The 18,479-nt window shown below is 38.5% G+C and overlaps 1 pseudogene; it reads right to left on the bottom strand.

Moving 5' to 3' along the window:
- Nucleotides 1-9,863: 9,863 nt before the first annotated feature.
- LOC108490160 lies at nt 9,864-10,563 on the bottom strand (annotated as a pseudogene).
- Between the last annotated feature and the right edge of the window lie 7,916 nt (nt 10,564-18,479).

The following is an 18,479-nucleotide window of genomic DNA, read 5'->3' as shown; positions in this document are numbered from 1 at the left end:
TTAGCCTAAATTTCTACCAATAGGTAGTTTCTGGGTGTGCAGTGAAATTCCTGCTCCTTTTACATTTTGTGGTCAAATTCAACACTGGTTTTATGAAAAACACTATTATATTAAAACTGTGAAAATGACTCTAATGCTTATATTATATGTCCATATCACAAATCATACTTTTCTATTGCTAGCACAGAAATTAAAAGCTGAATTCCCATTTGCTAGTGTGCATAGAAAGACATATTCTCTTTCATTGTTGTCAGGGTTTTGAATTGTCTACCTTTATCAATTTGAATTCATTAAGTTTAGATGTCAGCTAGTAAAACTTTAGAAGCCAGTGTATGGTGTGTACATGGAATGACTGAATTAATGGTTGAGCCTCATCCATCATGAGATGGCATAGATGGTTCTTCACCAATGATAACTTATTTCTGTAAATACTTTGGATTGGTGCAGAAGGATTTAAAGGAAGTGATCTGTAGGATTTTCTTTACTAAGTCTATCCTGTCTTCTGTTGGATGCCTTTGAAAAGTCTACCTTTTCTATAATTATCTGCAGATAATTAGTACATATTATATATTTATTATTTATAACAGACACACACACACACACACACACATACACACACACACACACACCAATATAAAGCTAAGAGTGAGACCCTATTTGTGACAACACATCTAACACATCTATGGGTCACTGAACTAAAAAGCTGCTCTGTAGCTGTGGCCCCGAATCCAGATCCTGAGTGGGATGAAAGTTTCTCAGAGGTAGATGTCTTGTCAGAGATGCTCTGTGTAAAAGTATTTGAGGAGCTGCTGGAAAAGCTGTCTGAGTGCTGTGTTCTATGGCCCACCAATACCTTCAGAGCATGAAATAGAGAAGTCAGACAGGCTCCCCATTCAAGTACCCAAAATGTTCAATTTATCTGAATTTTGCACATTTGGGTAAAAAGGTATGCTTATATATTTTGATGTTCATATTTGATTTTTAATGTCTGCATTACAAATACTATATAGTGTGTAGAGAAATAAAATCAAATTCTAGAAGCATACCTTTTATATCTTATCTTTTCATCTACATACTTTTTAATTTGTCTATTTACTGAGTTTTCACCAATAAACCTGTACTCTGGCCCTCATCTGCACTTTGTTTCTTATATCTCAAAATCCATCTGTTACAGTCAGCTCTCCATATCCTTGGGTTCTATGTCAGCAAATGCTGTCAACTGAAAACCAGAAAAATTGTAAACATTTCTCTCACTGCTGGAGATCTAGAAATTTTTTTTCCTATTACTGTTTCCTAAACAACACAGTATAAACTTAGACAACATTTCTATTTGTGAAGTATTACAAGTGCCCTAGTCAGGATTTGAAGTATATGAGTGGATGTTCATTGTCTATATGCAAATTATACAGTGATTTATATGGGATTCTTTGGTATCCACGAGCATTGGAATCCACAGAAAGTATTGGAATAAATCCCCACAGACAAGGGATGACCGAATATGTAGATTATAAAGTACTTAAGAATACAAGCTTGGGAATCAGATTGCTTGCTAGCTTTTTGACTTGTTTCCAACCTACGCAACCTTAATAATTCAGTACTTGTGTATATGTATATGATGTATCCATACATTTTTACTATGTATGTGTGTGTGGTGTGTGTATGCTGTGTGGTATGTATGGGGTATGTGTGTATGTGTGTGTGATGCATTTGTGTGTATGTTTGTGTGTGCCTACATGCATGAGGGCAGGTAACTATGTCACAATGCTTTTTGAGGATCAGAGGACAACCTTTTATCCTAGTCCTTGCCCTGCACCTTCTAGAGACAGCATCTCTTTCTTTGTTATTGACCACTGCCTACACCTGTATATATGGCCCATGACTTTCTGGGGACTCTCCTGCCTCCACCTGTCATATCATTGTCGGAACAGTGATTACACATATACTCTACATTACAAAACTAGTATTAGGCTCTCCCCTACGGCCTGTGACCTGTCCAGCCTCAGGTTCCTAGGTTTGATATCCAAGTCAAGTATGTAATTCATCCTATAAAGCAAATTTTAAATCCAGTTAGAAAGTGGTTGGTTGTTTTCATAATATTCATGCCACTATTGCACCACTGGCCATATTTTACCAGGTCCCTTGTAATTCATAGGATTCCCAGCTGGGTAAGGTTGGTGATTTTTTTCCCTTCCAATAGCATGGATAGCACCGCCCAGCAATATGAAAGCTTGTATTTTACCAGGTCCCTTGTAATTCATAGGATTCCCAGCTGGGTAAGGTTGATGATTTTTTTCCCTTCCAATAGCATGGATAGCACCGTCCAGCAATATGAAAGCTTTCCAATAGAAATAAGACTTTGGAAGCAGTACCAGCTTGATTGTTCCTTTTTTGTTCTATAGCTGATGTATGTAGTGTCTTCAGCAGCAGGGTCTTACCATCAAGTTCTGCTGGGGGACCAAGAGCAGGGACAATGGCCAGTAGTGTTTCAGGGTCTATGGGGTGACTCATCAATAGCTTCAAGAGGGAGATTCCATTCCTTGTATTGGAGTTTTATTTTGTATTTTTGATATCTAGTAGGGGCAATGTTCTCTGTTAAAAGTTAACATTTACATTACAAAGAGATTCAAAGGGGTTACAAAGGAGTTCCATTATAGGAAAATTGGGAAGGTTTGAGTAAGTTATACAAGGTATGTAAAAGATGAGGCAAATGATATATAGATATAGATAGGCATATACATACAGATAGAATACTTAGATATGAATACTTCTAAGGTTGAAGTTCAATTAAACTTCTATTTAAATCAAATTAAAGTGTCAAAACAAGAGGTTACCTTAGCCTGCCTGATTAAAATTTAGACTAGTTTTGTTTTCTATTTCCTGTTCCTATTGTTGTTGTTTTTGGTGCTGGTGACCAAACTCAGGGTCTTGCACATGCCAGGGAAATGCTCTACCACTGAACTCTAAACTCCCAGTGCCTAGATTTAGCATCTTAATAGCTCCATAAAGTCATAGAATTGACTTGAGATGTAAACTTTGCCTTCTTAAGCTACAATAATAAGCAAAAATCTCAGATCTAGGTATAAAAATGTTATGTCAACAAAAGTTAAATATCTTTAATGTTTTGCTCCAATATCAAACTACCAGGTAATACATGCCAATAGTTTCAACAATTTTCACTCATGATAATGAAGTGCCTTGAGCCTGTAGCTTCACCAGAATTACAACAATTACCTCTTGACCTAGAGAATTGTATGTGAGAGACAGAGAGTGGGAAAGACAGAGACAGAAACAGAGAGATAGAGAGACAGAGAGAAAGCTTGTGGTGTTTTCATGTGAATGTGGGCTCTTACATACCACAGTCCACATGTGGAGGTGAGAGGACAACTTTTGGGAGTGGGTTCTCCCCTTCTACCTTGTTTTGAGGCAGGTTCTCTCCTGTTGTTTCTTCGTCTGCTGTGTACTTCAGGCTAGATGGCCAGCAAGCTTCCAAGTTTGCAAGGCAATCCTCCTGTCCCTGCCACCCATCTGGCAGGATGAGCACTGAGATTATAGAAGCCAGACATCTCATTCAGCTTTTAACATGAATTTTGTGGATTGAACTCAGGTCATTGACTTGAAAGGTAAGCATTTTTACCTGCCGTGCCCATTACATTTATCTTTGAGAGTATTTTATTTCCTATTAAAACTTTTCCATCAGCTTTTATCTGGTAATATATTAATTCCAAACTAAATTTAAACTAAGAAACTGTATCTTATTAACCTTATTAAGGGAAAATTGTCTATCTCTAATGTAACAAGAGTATCCAGAGTATAGTAATGTATGATGTTGGACATAAATAGCACAGAATAACGTTAAGTGTCCTGTCACTAACCAAGAAGGGAAGCATGGGTACAGGAAAATACCAATCGTTTATGTTCTTTTTGTAAATTTTTTGTTTCACCTGGTTTGGTTTGTTGAGACAGTGTATAAGTTGACTAGGCAGACTGCCAACTTGTGATCTATCCACCTTAGTCTCCTGAGCAGCTGGAACTACAAACCCACAAAACCAAACTCAGTTTGTATTCTTACAAATTTTTTTTCGTATTTTCAATTATTTTTCATTGTTTCCTTTCCATGTGACATATTTATATGAAACATAATTTGGAAAACAATAAACTAAATGTCCCTCAACTGATGGGTAGATAATGAAAATGTGGTACATTTACAGAACGGAGTAAAGAAAGATGAAATCATGAAATTTGCAGGAAAATGGATGGAACTAGAAACTGTTATACTGAGTGAAGTAACAGAGATTCAGAAAAGCAAGCAACCTATGTTCTCTCTCATTTGTGGATTTAGCACCAAATACTTATATGTGAGTATATAGTCTGATGCAACTGAAAGAGTAGGAACGTGGAACGGGATCATGGAGGGAAAGGGAAAGAAAGAGCTTGAGAGACGAGGATAGTAGGAAACAGATGTTACCAGGGAAGGATAACAGAAGACAGGTATTATCAAAAGGAAAGGGGGAAAATGAGAGTACTTTAACTGAGGAGGGAAAGGGGAGATTAGAGAGAGAAAGAAGAGAGATAAATAAAGCTTCTGTGGTATGAAAAGCCAGAGAGAAATGTATTAGCTCAAAAACCTACTGAAAAGGGGCTGGAGAGGTGGCTCAGCAGTTAAGAACACTGGTTGTTCTTGCAGAAGACCCAGGTTCGAATCCCAGCACCCACATGGCAGCTAACAACTGTCTGTAACTCCAGTCCCAGGGGATCCGACAGCCTCTTCTGACCTCCGTGGCTATTGCACAACACAGGTTCACTTACCTACATGCAAGCAATACATGCATACACATAAAATAAAAATAAATAAAAGTTTTAAAAGCATACTGAACAACACACGTACAATGTCTGAACATGAGTGCATGTGTATACCTAAAGGCTATATAACAAGAAAAACAGTGCCAGACAGAAGAAACCTCCCTTTGAGTTGTTGGTCTGGATAGTTCAAATGACTCCTAAAATAACACAGGCTATTGAAACAGCCCTTGATTACCTCCCAGAACTTGAAGGTTCATATTGCTGAAGACAGAACATACTTCAGACATAGGACATGAAGAATTGGAGCTGGAACTTACAAGGAAAACTCCTCTCTGAAGACTTGCTCTTATGGTTTTGGAGGATACTATGCAAGTTTCTAAGGGAGAAAATCAATTAATGGTCCAGTCCCAGTTTTAAAGCCCAATAACCACAATGGTGACTGGAACAGCAAGCTATATCAGCACAGTAGTGGCACAATATCTTGGGGATGATCAACCCCTATCTAATTGGACTGAAAGCCAGCTCAGTGGGAGAGAACTCATGTATGGGTCTTCAAACATAGCCAAATACACATAGCTGGAGAAGTCTTAGAGCCTAGATAAAACCTTATGTGTGTCACACATATAGACAAATGTAATTCTTACTGTATGCTAAATATGTATCCTTATAGTTACAGACAAGTGTACCAGTTATCACTCATCAAAGAAGCTACTTTTGGTAACTGATGGAGACTATTACAGAATTTTACAACTGGTCACACACAGAGAATAAGCATCCGTGAGATACCCAGCCTTAAGTGATACATCTACAATGAAACCTCTACACCTAGGGCTCACAGAGTAGAGTGAAATGGAGTAGAGAGAATACTAATGCATCTGTCAGCTCTCACCAGTGAAGCCTCCTCATGCAACAGAGGGTAATGAACACAGAAGGCCACAGCTGGCAAAAATGTAGAGAATAAGAAACTTCAGAGTGTATGTGCCTGGAGAGGTCTTATATTAAGCCTCACTCACGCATGACTCAGAGACCATTGCTGAGGGAAATAGAAAGACCATAAAAACCAGAGTTGGTGCATGACCATGAGAAAACATAGTCCTCCCACATCTAGAAACATGTCACATGAACTTACAGCAATGGTGACAGCATGCAAACTCAATAAGACAAAATCCATCATAGATCTGTGGAAATGGGCAGGAATCCCCAACCTTAGCTGAGGACCTATTGGCAGCTGATCACTGCTGGGTCAGAGAGAGTCAATCTTCTTTAAGGGAGTGACAATAGATAGACTGACAGGCTCCAGTGGATGAACTCACCTGGAGAGACATCTGGATGAACAAATTTGATTCGATAGGCCCGGACATATATGACAGAATGCACAAAATCCTGTGAAAAGGCTATGGGGATGAGGGTGCACATAGAGGAATGATCTAAATATGATTAAGATGCAGTGTATGAAATGCACAAAAATTCAATAATATTTAATATTTTACTGCACAAAATGCTTTTTATTGAATTTTTGCTATTTTCATAGAGCATAGTTTGATGGTATTTAAATCCCTTCCGTTATCCAGATCTACCCCCACTGGCCCTTGTCCAACTTAATGTACTCTCATAAATAAAATACAGTCCCCAAATGTCCTTCAGTGTGGTGCATTCCCTGGACCAACCAAGAGTCCCATCCTTGTAAGACACTGTCTTCCTGCCAGCATCTGTCACCAAATGTTCCTTAGGTTGTGTTGGGACTTCTTTCTTACTTCCTCATGTCTATACATGGATTTTGTCTGGTTTGAACTTCCATAGGACTTGTGCATGCTGTCACATCGTTATGAGTTCATATGAGTATCTGACACTATCTGCAAGATTCTGTTTCCTTGTGGTCATCCACCACCTCTGGCTCTAAGACTCTTTCCACCTCTTCTTCCACAATGAAGCCTGAGCCTTCAGAAACAGAGGTTTGAAAAAACTGCCCTATTCAAGTATAAGCACTCTGTGGCCTCTTTTTCTCTGAACATTGGCCCATTGTGGATTTCTGTGTTAATCACCATCTGCTGCAAAAGGAAACTGCCCTGGTGAGAGGTGAGATATGCGTTCATCCTATGTGTAGAGACTGCATTGACGATGTACCGCCTAGGATTAAGGGTCTCACAGACTTATTTTCTGTGTTTAACCAGTTCTGTAATTTTGTAATAGTCTCCATTTGTTACAAAAAGAAACTTCTTTGATGAAGTGTGACAGGTACATTTGCTCGGGCTAGTCAGGCACTCTCTGGCAGCCTCCATGGGACGGGGCCAAGACCCAAGGAGAACCTAAGGGAACAGAATTTGTAAAAAAAAATTTTGTGTTTCATAAGTTTATGAAAATGCAGCAGATGAGTACTGATCTAAAATTAGAGTGTGCCTGCATTTGGTTGATTAATGTAACTCATTAGAATTTTCTGCTTGCTTGGAATCATTTCTGCGTTCTGAGTTATCATCATGCAGTTTTGTTTTTGTTTATTTTCAGTTACTCTTCTTGTTGATCTGGGCTTGGGTTGATAGAACTGCTATTTATTTTTATCCGATATCTCTATTAAGGAGTTGGTTAACTAGATTTGTTCATTCAGTAAGTAAGAAATATGTGTATATATCCAACTTATGCTCTATAGATACTGTTGCTTTAAGAATCAGTTTTATTTAAAAATTCATGTGTGCCTGATTGCGTACCTTTTGTAGAATCTTAGCATAGTTACCTTTAAAGTACAAAATATGAACTTTATTATCACATACACGAAGCTAATGTTCACTTCTTTTCTCAGCATATTATACTCTGTTAGATTAATATAGATTATTCCCTTCTACGTTTTTCTCTCATATCAGTGTTCTCAGGGCTTTGTTTTAGAAAAAATCACTTACTAGGTTTGCTAAATGACAGAAATTTATTCCTTCACAATTCTTGTCCAAGGTTCATGTTCACAGTGAGACCTCACCTGTTTGGCATGTAGGGGCCACCTTCTCACAGGACCTTACTTTATGAGTTCACACAGCTTTCCTTTCTGTGTACACAGACTCATATCTACCCATTTTGTGGACATTAGTCCCATGAAATTGGGTTTCACCCTAGGGCCTCATTTGACTTCGCTGATATTAAATGCCCTATCATCACACAGAGCAGTACAGCTTCAGCATTTGTAATTTGAGAACCAGCACATGAATCTTTAACAGTCTTCCCGAGTTTGGTTCACGAGTAGCATTTACACACAGTGAGGAGGTGTGTATGAAATAACTACAGTTTTTTAACATGAAGCACCAATACTTAATCGAATCCCTAAGAAAAAAATTCTCCAATTATTGGGGTTATTGCTACATTCTTACATACTTTGAGAGAATCATTCAGTTGCTTCCCAGCATATGACTTTTAAAAATAATTCTCAAGTGATTAAAATTATCACCCCCATGTTAGTTTCTACAAAGTACTAAAAGGCATGACATTGTAGATAGCTTCTGAATTTGACTTTACAAATTCAGTTACAAATTTCTTACAACCCTCTTCTTTGACTTTTCTAAGGTGATGTGAAACAAATGCCTGACATGATTCCACCCAGGTCTATTTTGCTGAACCTATGAGTTTATTGGGGTTACTTACAGGAACATGGTGACTCAAAGATAGCTGTATCATTCAAACCTATCCAGTATGGGTGATTACTCATAAAAGCTGTATCTCTTTACTACAAAACTTGCAGGGACTCAACGAGAGTCTGCTGTTACCCAGCAATAGAAAATAGCCATGAATAAATTATCTTACATTTCTTAATATTCCCATGGTTCTGTCTTACTAAATATTTAACAGCACTGAACACAGAGAAAATGACCATATAACCATGTTCATCTCTGCGCTTCCCTGCTTCAAGCTAATTGATTTTAACTGTTCACCTATTTGATTAAATTTATCTATGTTTACTTAACTTGCACTGTGACATATAATAAATACATACACAACAAGTTATCCATATGGCAGTCACTTTAAGTCAGTCAAAATGGATCTTCCTAAGATAAACTGCTTATTTCCCACCTTAAAAATATAAGTATGTGATCACATAAAGTAAATCAATAACACCTATTTTCACTATAATATTCAAGTAAGACATTATTATTACCAGCATGATTTAGCACTTTGAGGCATAAAAATTAAAGTGAATTTTAATAGTACATAAAAACTACATATAAAGTACAACAATTTTCCCAGTGTTAAATATGGTATAAGGATTCTTGATTCCCAAATTAAATAGTGAAGACAAGAAATCTGGAATAAACTAAGAAATTTCATTAAATTAAATCATTAAGTAAACAATAAATAATAATTGGTTTGTGAATAGAAAATTTAGCCTCGTCTGGTAAGAAATAATAGACATAACTGCTGTATAAGGAAAATACAGTTTTCACATGAGTCTTTCCATCCTCTGCAGTGAAACACAATTCTAAATGAATAATATTGGATTCAGCCAGAGACTGCTTCAGTTAAATAGATAACGTAGTCTGTCAGAGATACTGACAAACAAATAGAATCATTTCTATTTTAGTGAAAATATGATTTTTTCAGAGTGGTAAATTCCGTTGCCCCTTTTCTGGTTTTATGTTTAGCATTCCTGGATTTAAATTTCATTAAAAGTTTTATAAGTTAGTTTTACATTTGAGGCAGTAGACTAAGTATACCAAATGTCTAAGTCTGCACGTCCTTTCTTGACATGTTCTAGATTAGGCCATTATTATTGTGTAAATAGAGTTTCACAATTGCATTCACTATGCCTCACAGGCATGCATGCACACGTATATTATACATATTCAAATGTTTATATATTGTTTATTCTATACATAATTTTGTAAGATTCACAAAGCTAAACTGAAGAATTTGTAAAAAGCACAATTTTAAGTATATTAAGTATACAGATCTTTTTCTTTTTAAATATTTTTTAAAATTTGTGATTGCATTTTTCTGATTTTACAGCTACTTCTATGAACTTTCAGCTTACAGAATTTTTTTGTGAACTGATCTCTCTCAAGTATATGCAAGATGATCCTCAGTATGTCTTAGGAATCTAAAAGCTCTGCCTCTTTGGGCCTGCACCTCAGCCAACACATCAAAGAAAGAAAAGTCTGTCTGAGCTTAGTGTTTCCCCAAATCAGGACACATGAATGCCCTGAGGGAAAACCAACTTCAAGTACCTCAAAAAACAGTAGACTTGGATTTGTCACTTTAAGATCAGTGTGCCAAGAGTTTAAAACAAGTGAAAGAGAGAAAATTGTATATAGTAACAGGAAGATGACCACGGTTTTCAGGGCCCTCTGTGTGGGCCGCGGTGCTGATATCGCTGGAGACTTGAATACTGTGCTGCATGTATTTCAGATGTTTCTACAGGGAGAAGATCAGCAGGAGAAAAGTTATGAGAGTCACAGTGAAGGGTATGAGAGTGAACATAGTGGTGGTGACTAAAGGAAGCCTGGGATATTTCACATTGTTGCCTGAGTTAGAATCACAGGACCTGTTTGATTGATATCCCTCAATCCAGGCATTGATCTGGATGTTTACAGTGACCATGTTGGTAAACAAGAAGAGCAAGGACAACAGCAATGTCACTGAAACCACTTTGTTAACTTTCCACTTTAGGTGAAGAAAAAGAGAGTTTGAAAATTTGACTGTCTCGAAGAAATAAAAAGTGCTGAGGCAGGTAGCAAGCCAGATGCTGAAATGATTGGTCACTATCCAGGACACAGTAAGTATATTCAACATTTTTGTAGTTATCATTAACACTGGGTACAGTCCAGATACAAGTAAAGCATTGAGTATTGACCACAATAAAACAATTCAGGAAACTGTCAGAAAAGTGATGATTTGATCCACTGAAGAGATCTTCCTTCTCTTGATCCAGTCCAGGATGTTCACCAGTGCCATGAATGCTTTTCCTAAATTTCCTATGATGAATTCCACACTTAAAATAGTTACTAATATGTACCGTAGGAAACCATTCATTGTCACCAGGAGGATGCTCCAGTTTCTGCTACACGGCTGCATATTTACTAGTGCAGTCTTGAAAAGTGTCATGCATATCTGATGACTGAAAATTCATAAAATGTTTACTTTTATGAGCTCTCACAAAAATATCACACAAAGATCAAGATTCAGTACTGAGTTAGGTTCGCAGTTTTCTTCACAAAAACCTTGCATTATCCAAGGAAACAAATCAGCTTACACACAGGAGCTGGAGGTAATCTGTAGTCGATGATGAAGGAAACTGAATTCTCATGTGCTGCCATCAAAATAAAGATATTCTTATTTGCATTGTTTTGCCTGCCTACATAGTTTAGTTTGACTAATTTCTGGACATGCAAAATAACAAAATACTAACTTACAGCAGGAAACAAAATTTAAACTGGTAAATAGAATAGGAGCTTCATTAAATACATCAAAATGATGTCTGGACAGTGACCTGTGTATGTTTTCCAAAGCTCTTTCTACAAGCTATCAGAGTTACCTAATGATCTCAAAGAGATCATCATTCCTCAGTAACCGATAGTGAAAATGTTAATCATAGTCACATGTACATGAGCACACACTGAGTAAAACATGAGCATATATTTATTTCTACCTAAATCCACTTCATTTCTCATTTTAATAATTCATGTTTTTAAACTTAGTATTTACTATGTATCAAAGTCATGCATACTATTGTGATATTTGTTAAGAAATTGTGTAAAATTAATCCCCCTGCTTTGGGACCATCTCCATCCCTGCTGTTCCAGAGTTCAGGCCTTCCATGCTAGCTAGTCAGAACCAGTCCATGTTGTTCTCATGAGTTTTCCTTGGGCCTGGGCCCTGTCCTACTGAGGTTTCCAGCGAGTGCCTGACTAGCTGGTAGAGACAGCCAGATCCTAGTCATGCAGGGTCACCATTCCCCTGCTTTGAGACCAGCCCCAATTTCTTGGCTCCAGAGCTCAAACCTTCTATGCTTAACTAGTTAGAATCAGCCCAGCTGATCCCCATCACCTCAACTGGGGCACAGGCTTGTTCACCCTCCTGGAGATCTCCTGACTAGCCTGCCTGGATCTATCTGGTCCCTCCCATAAAAATTAAAATGGAGAAACTGAAGCCCAGCCCAACTAACTGTTAATTCTGGACCAGAAAGCAACCAAGCTACACCAACAGCATAAATAGAATCAAACATCAGCTCAGACAAAGGCAAGCTTGAGTTTCATATCAGAAACACATGCCACAAAAGAAATTCACATGCTCAGAACACAATGGAAAATAACAAACGACATGAAAAGCCAAACTACGTCCCCACCAAAACCCACAAGTCCTTTGGAACTGTTCAATAGTGAGAACTACCTAGAGGAACCCCAGGACACAGAATTTAAAAATGCACCTGAAGCTGGATGGGTAGGGATGTAGAGGCAGAGGAGTTGGGGAAGGGACTAAATATGATAATACTACTTTGTTACCCTTAACAAACGGGATCTGCATCTTCCAGATAGCATACGATATCAAACAAAAGTCCAGTGTCTGATGTGGATTAACTCTTCTTGAATTGTTCTTCAGTGGGGTCCCATAGATCCCAAGTCATTACAGGCCATTGTTACTCTCCAGAACTTGATGGTAAAACCTTATAGCTGAAGACACCACATGCTTGAGCTACATAGTTAGCTGTTGTAGCAGTAAAAGGGTGCTATAAATGCTTCTGGAGAAGAAAAAAATTAACAGTCTTACCCAGCTGTGACTCTTGCAAACTACAGCAATGACCTCCCTGACAAGATATGTCTTTTGTTGCAACAGTAACAAGAATGTTATGGGAGTAATCAACCATTTTGTCAGTTGATCCGAGGCCTGCACCACAAGACAAGACTCAGGTCAGGTGCTGTTAACTCATCCAAGAATCCCTGTCTAGGTAAGTCACAGGTCCTGAGGGAGAACCTACTGTGATTAATCTGCTAAATGGACGAAATATTAAACCGCCCCCTAGATAGCGATTTAATGCCCATCATTAGTGCAATTCTCCACCTTCATCAAAGAAAGCTTCTTTTTGTAGTAAAAAGTGATTAATACGGAAACACACACTGGACAAAATGCATAGAATAGGAGACTGTGGAGGGATCAGATCTAAACAGTATATATACCATAACCCTTCCCCACCAAAGCTCAGGGGTCATTACAGAAGAAGAAACAGGAAAATTGTAAGAGCCAGACGTAGGAGTAGACTGCTGTGAAACAGCGTTTCATAGACATGACAGGGCTGTCACACACATGAACTCACAGTGACTGTGACTGACTGCACAATGCCTACATAAGACCAAGCCAGCCAAATTCCCAATGTGGTGGGAAAGGGGCTCACAAAGTCCAACCCTTAGCAGGAGAACTAATAGCAATCGGTGGCAGTGGGGACAGGGAGAGTGCCAGTTTTCTTCGGGAATATGACCTCTATTAGGCTGTCCTTGCCCAGTGGCTTACTCCATATCCATCCCCAGCCAGGCAGCCCCAAGAAGACTCAGTGGACTTTAGAAAAGGGTACATGAAGGTGGGAGGCAAAAGTAGTGAGTATGGGAGATATTAAAGGGGAGAAAGTGGGGGAATACTGATCAAAACACATTATGTTCATGTATGAAATAAAGCCAATGGTATTTTTAAATATTTCCTAATACTAAAATAGCATCAGCAGTTTGAGGGTTTCTCTTCACCCAAGAACCAGCAGAGATTACATTTTGAGATATCTGACTTGCTTTGTCGTTCCATAAAGGCTTCTGGTTTCCAGAGGACGTCAGGGAACTAGAGAGCTCTGGAGCTGATACAGGCTGTTTTTCATGGAGCTTTGGCTAGACTCAAACCTGCTACAGCATTTGTGGCATCAAGAAGGCAGAAGACAGTTGAGGACACAGGTTACTACTGCGTTCTCTCCTTCAAGACTGTCTTCAGATCTGCGTGTCTCTTAGACATCCCTATATAAATCCTGTGTGCTCTCCTCCATTTCTCTCCATGCTATGTGTCAAGACAGAATCTATCGGTGAAACTTTATCAAACTGATCATCTAGTTTGTCTTAAGCACCAACAATCCACCTGTCTCTAATCTCCCACTCGGGTTATTGCAGGCATGCCACTGTGTCTGGCTATTAGAGCTCTGACCTGGTATGATTCCACAAGAGAGTGTAAGGCAAATAGAAGAACAAAGGAGATCCATTTGTCAGACCCATTGATGCATCATAATGCTAGATTCTTGAGACATTTGCCAATGAAGACTCGTAATTCTGGCATGCTTGTATAAGGGGTAGGTTAACACTGGGAAAATTGTCAAGGAGATAATGAAGCATATAAAGATTCCTGGAGCAAATGTAGTCAAATTCAACACATGTACAATGCTCCTCATTTTGGTCTTCCATGACACTTTTTCCTACGTGTTCATTTACCTGCATTGTCACATACATGTTTACCATAGAAAGATTAGAAAACAGCAGAGTAAGGTGGAAGGTTGACTCAAAGGGTAAATGTTTGTTTTGCAAACATGAAGACCTGAGTTCAAATCACTGGCACCAAAGACAAGACACAGTAACATGCTAACTTTCCCTTGCAGAGAGACTCAGGTCTGCTGGTGGACAGTGGCATGAGAGAAGGCAAAGGACTCAATTCTCAGGTGGAGAAGAGTAAGTTTAATTCGAAGAGTAGCTCTTTATACCTAATGAACAGGGCCAGCCAAGGATACAGAATTCAAAACATAAATCAAGCAAAGTTCAAAGTAAAGGATGTTTTCCTTTTCTGTTATTAATCAAACCCTTTTCCAGAGCTCCAGTGAGAAAGGAAAACACAAGCCCATCCACTATCATTCTTACTATCCCAAGGCGTGTTCTGCCCTTGACTCTGGGAGGCAGTGTTCCACCAATGTCCAAACATTCTCTTGTTTTCAAAACACAGCTATGCTCTATCTTGTCCTTGATTTACCTTCTGCAGAACTGATCTCCATCACTCCCTCACTCAGCAGTAATCAGCTATCAACAGTTCCTTGGATAAGTTTAGGGTCTTCTGCCCATTTCCCCATTTCTATACTGAATTTTTGTCTGACTGAGCTTGCATGGGTCTTGTGCATGCTGACACCATTGCTTCAATATCATGTGAGCGTTCCCAGAGACCTGGAAGATGCTGTTTCCTCATGATTATCCACCAACCCTGACTTTTACAACCTCCCCCTCCTGCCACAATGGTCCCTGAGCCATGGGTGGGTAACATTTAGTATAGGAGTCCTGTCCAGGGAATCACTCTCTGAAATCTCTTATTCTCTACGCTTTGGCCGGTTGTGGCCTTCTGAGTGCATAGTACTCTGCCGCATGAGGAAGTTTCACTGGTAAAAGTTGAGAAACGCATTAGTATTCGCTCTACCTCGTGTTCCACTATGTTCCACAAGCCTGCAGTGTAGAGGTTCCATTGTAGATGTGTCACTTAGGGCTGGCATCTCTCAGACACATATTCTCTGTGTGTGACCAGTTGTGGAACTCTGCAATAGTCGCCACCTGTTGTGAAAAGAAGCTTCTTGAAGAGTAGTAAATGGTACACTTGTCTATACATACAAGGATCCATATTTAGCATATAGTAAGAAATTACATTTGTCTAGGGCTATGACAGAGATAGTGTTTTCTCTAGGATCTATGGCCTCTCCAGTCATGTGTATTTACAGTGCCACACATGACAAGAACTATGTCCAAAGTATGTCCTGTCTTCAGCAATCGGGTCTTACCTTCAAGTTTTGGGAGGTAATCAAGGGCTATGGCTATAATCTGTGTTAATTTGGGAGTCTTTGGACTACCTTGACCAGCAGCTCAAAGGGAGTTTTCCTCTCTCTGGTACTGTGTGTCTTGTTGTATAGCCTTCACATATATACATGCACTCATGTTCAGGTATTGTCATGTGTATTTTTCAGTAGGTTTTGCGCTAATAACCTGTTTTTTCATACCACCTAAGCTTTATCTCTCCTCTGTCTGTCCCTGTCTAACCCTCCATCCCTCCCCCATTAAGGTACCCCCATTTTCTCCCTTTCCCCCTTGATAATACCTGTATCCTATTATACCTCCATTTAAGCTACCTCTTCCCCTTTACCCCATGGTTCCTTGTATATCCTTCCCTCCTCCCTTCCCATATGATACCCCATTTTTTCCATTTCCCCTTTGGTAACATCTGTCTCCTACTATCCCCCTCCCTTGGCTCTTTCTTTCCCTTTACCCCCATGGTTCCTTAGCATTTTCCTGACTTTTATAGTTATACCAGAATATATATCCAGAAATAATTATTTGGTCCTAATATCCACAAATGAGAGAGAACATTTGCCGTTTGGTTTTCTGAGTCTGTGTTACTTCATTTAGTATAGCAGTTTCTAGTTTCATCCATCTACCTACAAATTTCATGATTTTGTCTTTTTAATAATATTTTATTGAGTTTTTGCATTTATTATAATAGATCTCAATCAAATTTAGACCCCCTCTCCCATCTATACTTCTCATAGCCCCCCCACACACACTGGATTTCAAACATTCTGTGATATATTTTAAGTCCTTTCTGGTTTATGTTCATTAAGGATATGGGTCTACAGTTTTCTCTTTTTTTACTGTGTCTTTACTTGGTTTTGGTGTTAAAGTGATACTGGCTTCATGGACGGAGTTTGGGCGTTCTCGCTCTATAGCTATCTTTTGGAATAATTTGAGAAGTATTAGCTGCAGACTTTTGTTTAATGTCTGGTAAACTAAATGTCCCTCAACTGATGAATGGATAATGAAAATGTGGTACATTTACACAGAGGAGTTCTACTCAGCTTTAAAAAAAATATGAAGGCTCTTGCACCAAAGGATATCTGGATTCAAAAGATGAACCACTAAGGTATCTCTCCAACCCCAATCTAAAATAGATTTGAAATTTTCTTTTCTTTTTAAATTTTCCTCTTTACTTCCTCCTCCTCTTCCTCCTCATCCTCCTCTCTCCTCTTCTTTGACAGGCTTTAGGCTCATGATCTTCTTGCCCAGCCTCCTATGCAGGTGGAAATATAGGCCTACACCACCAAACTTTGTTTCATCCTTATGTATTTGTTCACCTATTCTCAACTATTTTTCATTTTTTGCTTGTCAGTGTGGCATTTGTATGACATAATGCATAATATTAAATTTATAAAATGTTAAGATGTATCTCTTTACTTCCTCCTCCTCTTCCTCCTCATCCTCCTCTCTCCTCTTCTTTCACAGGCTTTAGGCTCATGATCTTCTTGCCCAGCCTCCTAAGCAAGTGGAAATATAGGCCTACACCACCAAACTTTGCTTCCGTCCTTATATATTTGTTCACCTATTTTCAACTATTTTTCATTTTTTGCTTGTTAGTGTGGCATTTGTATATGACATAATGCATAATATTAAATCTATAAAATGTTAAGATATACAAAATAAAAATATTGTACTATATAAAATAGTATACAATATATACAGACATTTAGTAAATATGTACAAATCTAAAGTTATAGTATGCCTTTTTTGACTACTGTATCTCATTAGGAATTTCTGGTACATTTGGACACATTTCTGTGTCCTTTCTGAGGTTGTTGGTCATGGTTTCTTTCATTTCTTTTTTCTTGTATTTCTTTGTATTTCTATGTCTGACTTGTCCTAGATTAATAGAATTCTTGCTAGTCTTTTCTCCTATTTCTCTATTAAGGAGTCTATGAGATAGGACTTTTTATGCAGTAAGTAAAAATCATGTGTATAAACACAGTGGACAGTATGTAAATACTGTTGCTTCATTGACCAGCTTTATTAAAGTAATCCTGTGTGCCTGACAGTATATTTTATGTAGATCTTAACAATAGTTACCTTTACTTTACAAAACCTTTATTTCCACTTATACACAGCTAAGGCTTGCTTATTTTCTCAGCATAATTGCATCCAAATACATCAATATAAATCTTCCACTCCTATTTTTTCTATGAATGTTCCCAGGTGAACACTTAAAAATACTAAATATTAGGATTGTTTATGATATAAATTCTTTCTTCATAATTCTGATGACTGAAGTGCAAAGTTAAGTGTCATACAATGTTGGATTCTTGCAAGACTTGTCTTGTGGCCTATACAGATCACCTACAGGCCCTTGTTTTGCAAAGTCCTTTGGCCTTCCTCTGTGTACAAGACTCCTTATGTCTATAACCCTCTCCTATGGACACTGGGCCCATTGGATTAATGTTTTACCCTATTACCTTGTTTAGCCTTAAAGATACCATAAATGCTCTCTTCGTCACCTTGGGTAGTAGAGATTCAACACTGGGAGTTTCAGTACCGGCACGAATCCCTAACAATCTTCCTGAGGTTGGTCTATTAGTACCATTTGTAGTGAGGAAGTGTCCATGAAATAGCCTCAGTCTCTTTATAGAACACTAACTAACTGAATCCTAACAACAAATTTTTGGCCAGTAATTAAGGTTGTTGTTACATTGCTCAGCACTCTGGGAGTATCCATCAGTCACCCTCTAGCATACTACTGTTTAAAAATATTTCTCAGGGCTGGAGAAATGGCTCAGCGGTTAAGAACACTGGTTGTTCTTGCAGAAGACCTGGGTCCAAATCCCAGCACCTACATGGCAGCTAACAACTGTCCGTAACTCCAGTCCCAGGGGATCTGATAGACTCTTGTGACCTCCA

Source organism: Nannospalax galili, unplaced genomic scaffold (assembly GCF_000622305.1).
Source record: "Nannospalax galili isolate Female #2095 unplaced genomic scaffold, S.galili_v1.0 scaffold1249, whole genome shotgun sequence".
Classification (NCBI taxonomy): domain Eukaryota; kingdom Metazoa; phylum Chordata; class Mammalia; order Rodentia; family Spalacidae; genus Nannospalax; species Nannospalax galili.
This window is presented reverse-complemented; position numbering and strand designations above follow the sequence as displayed.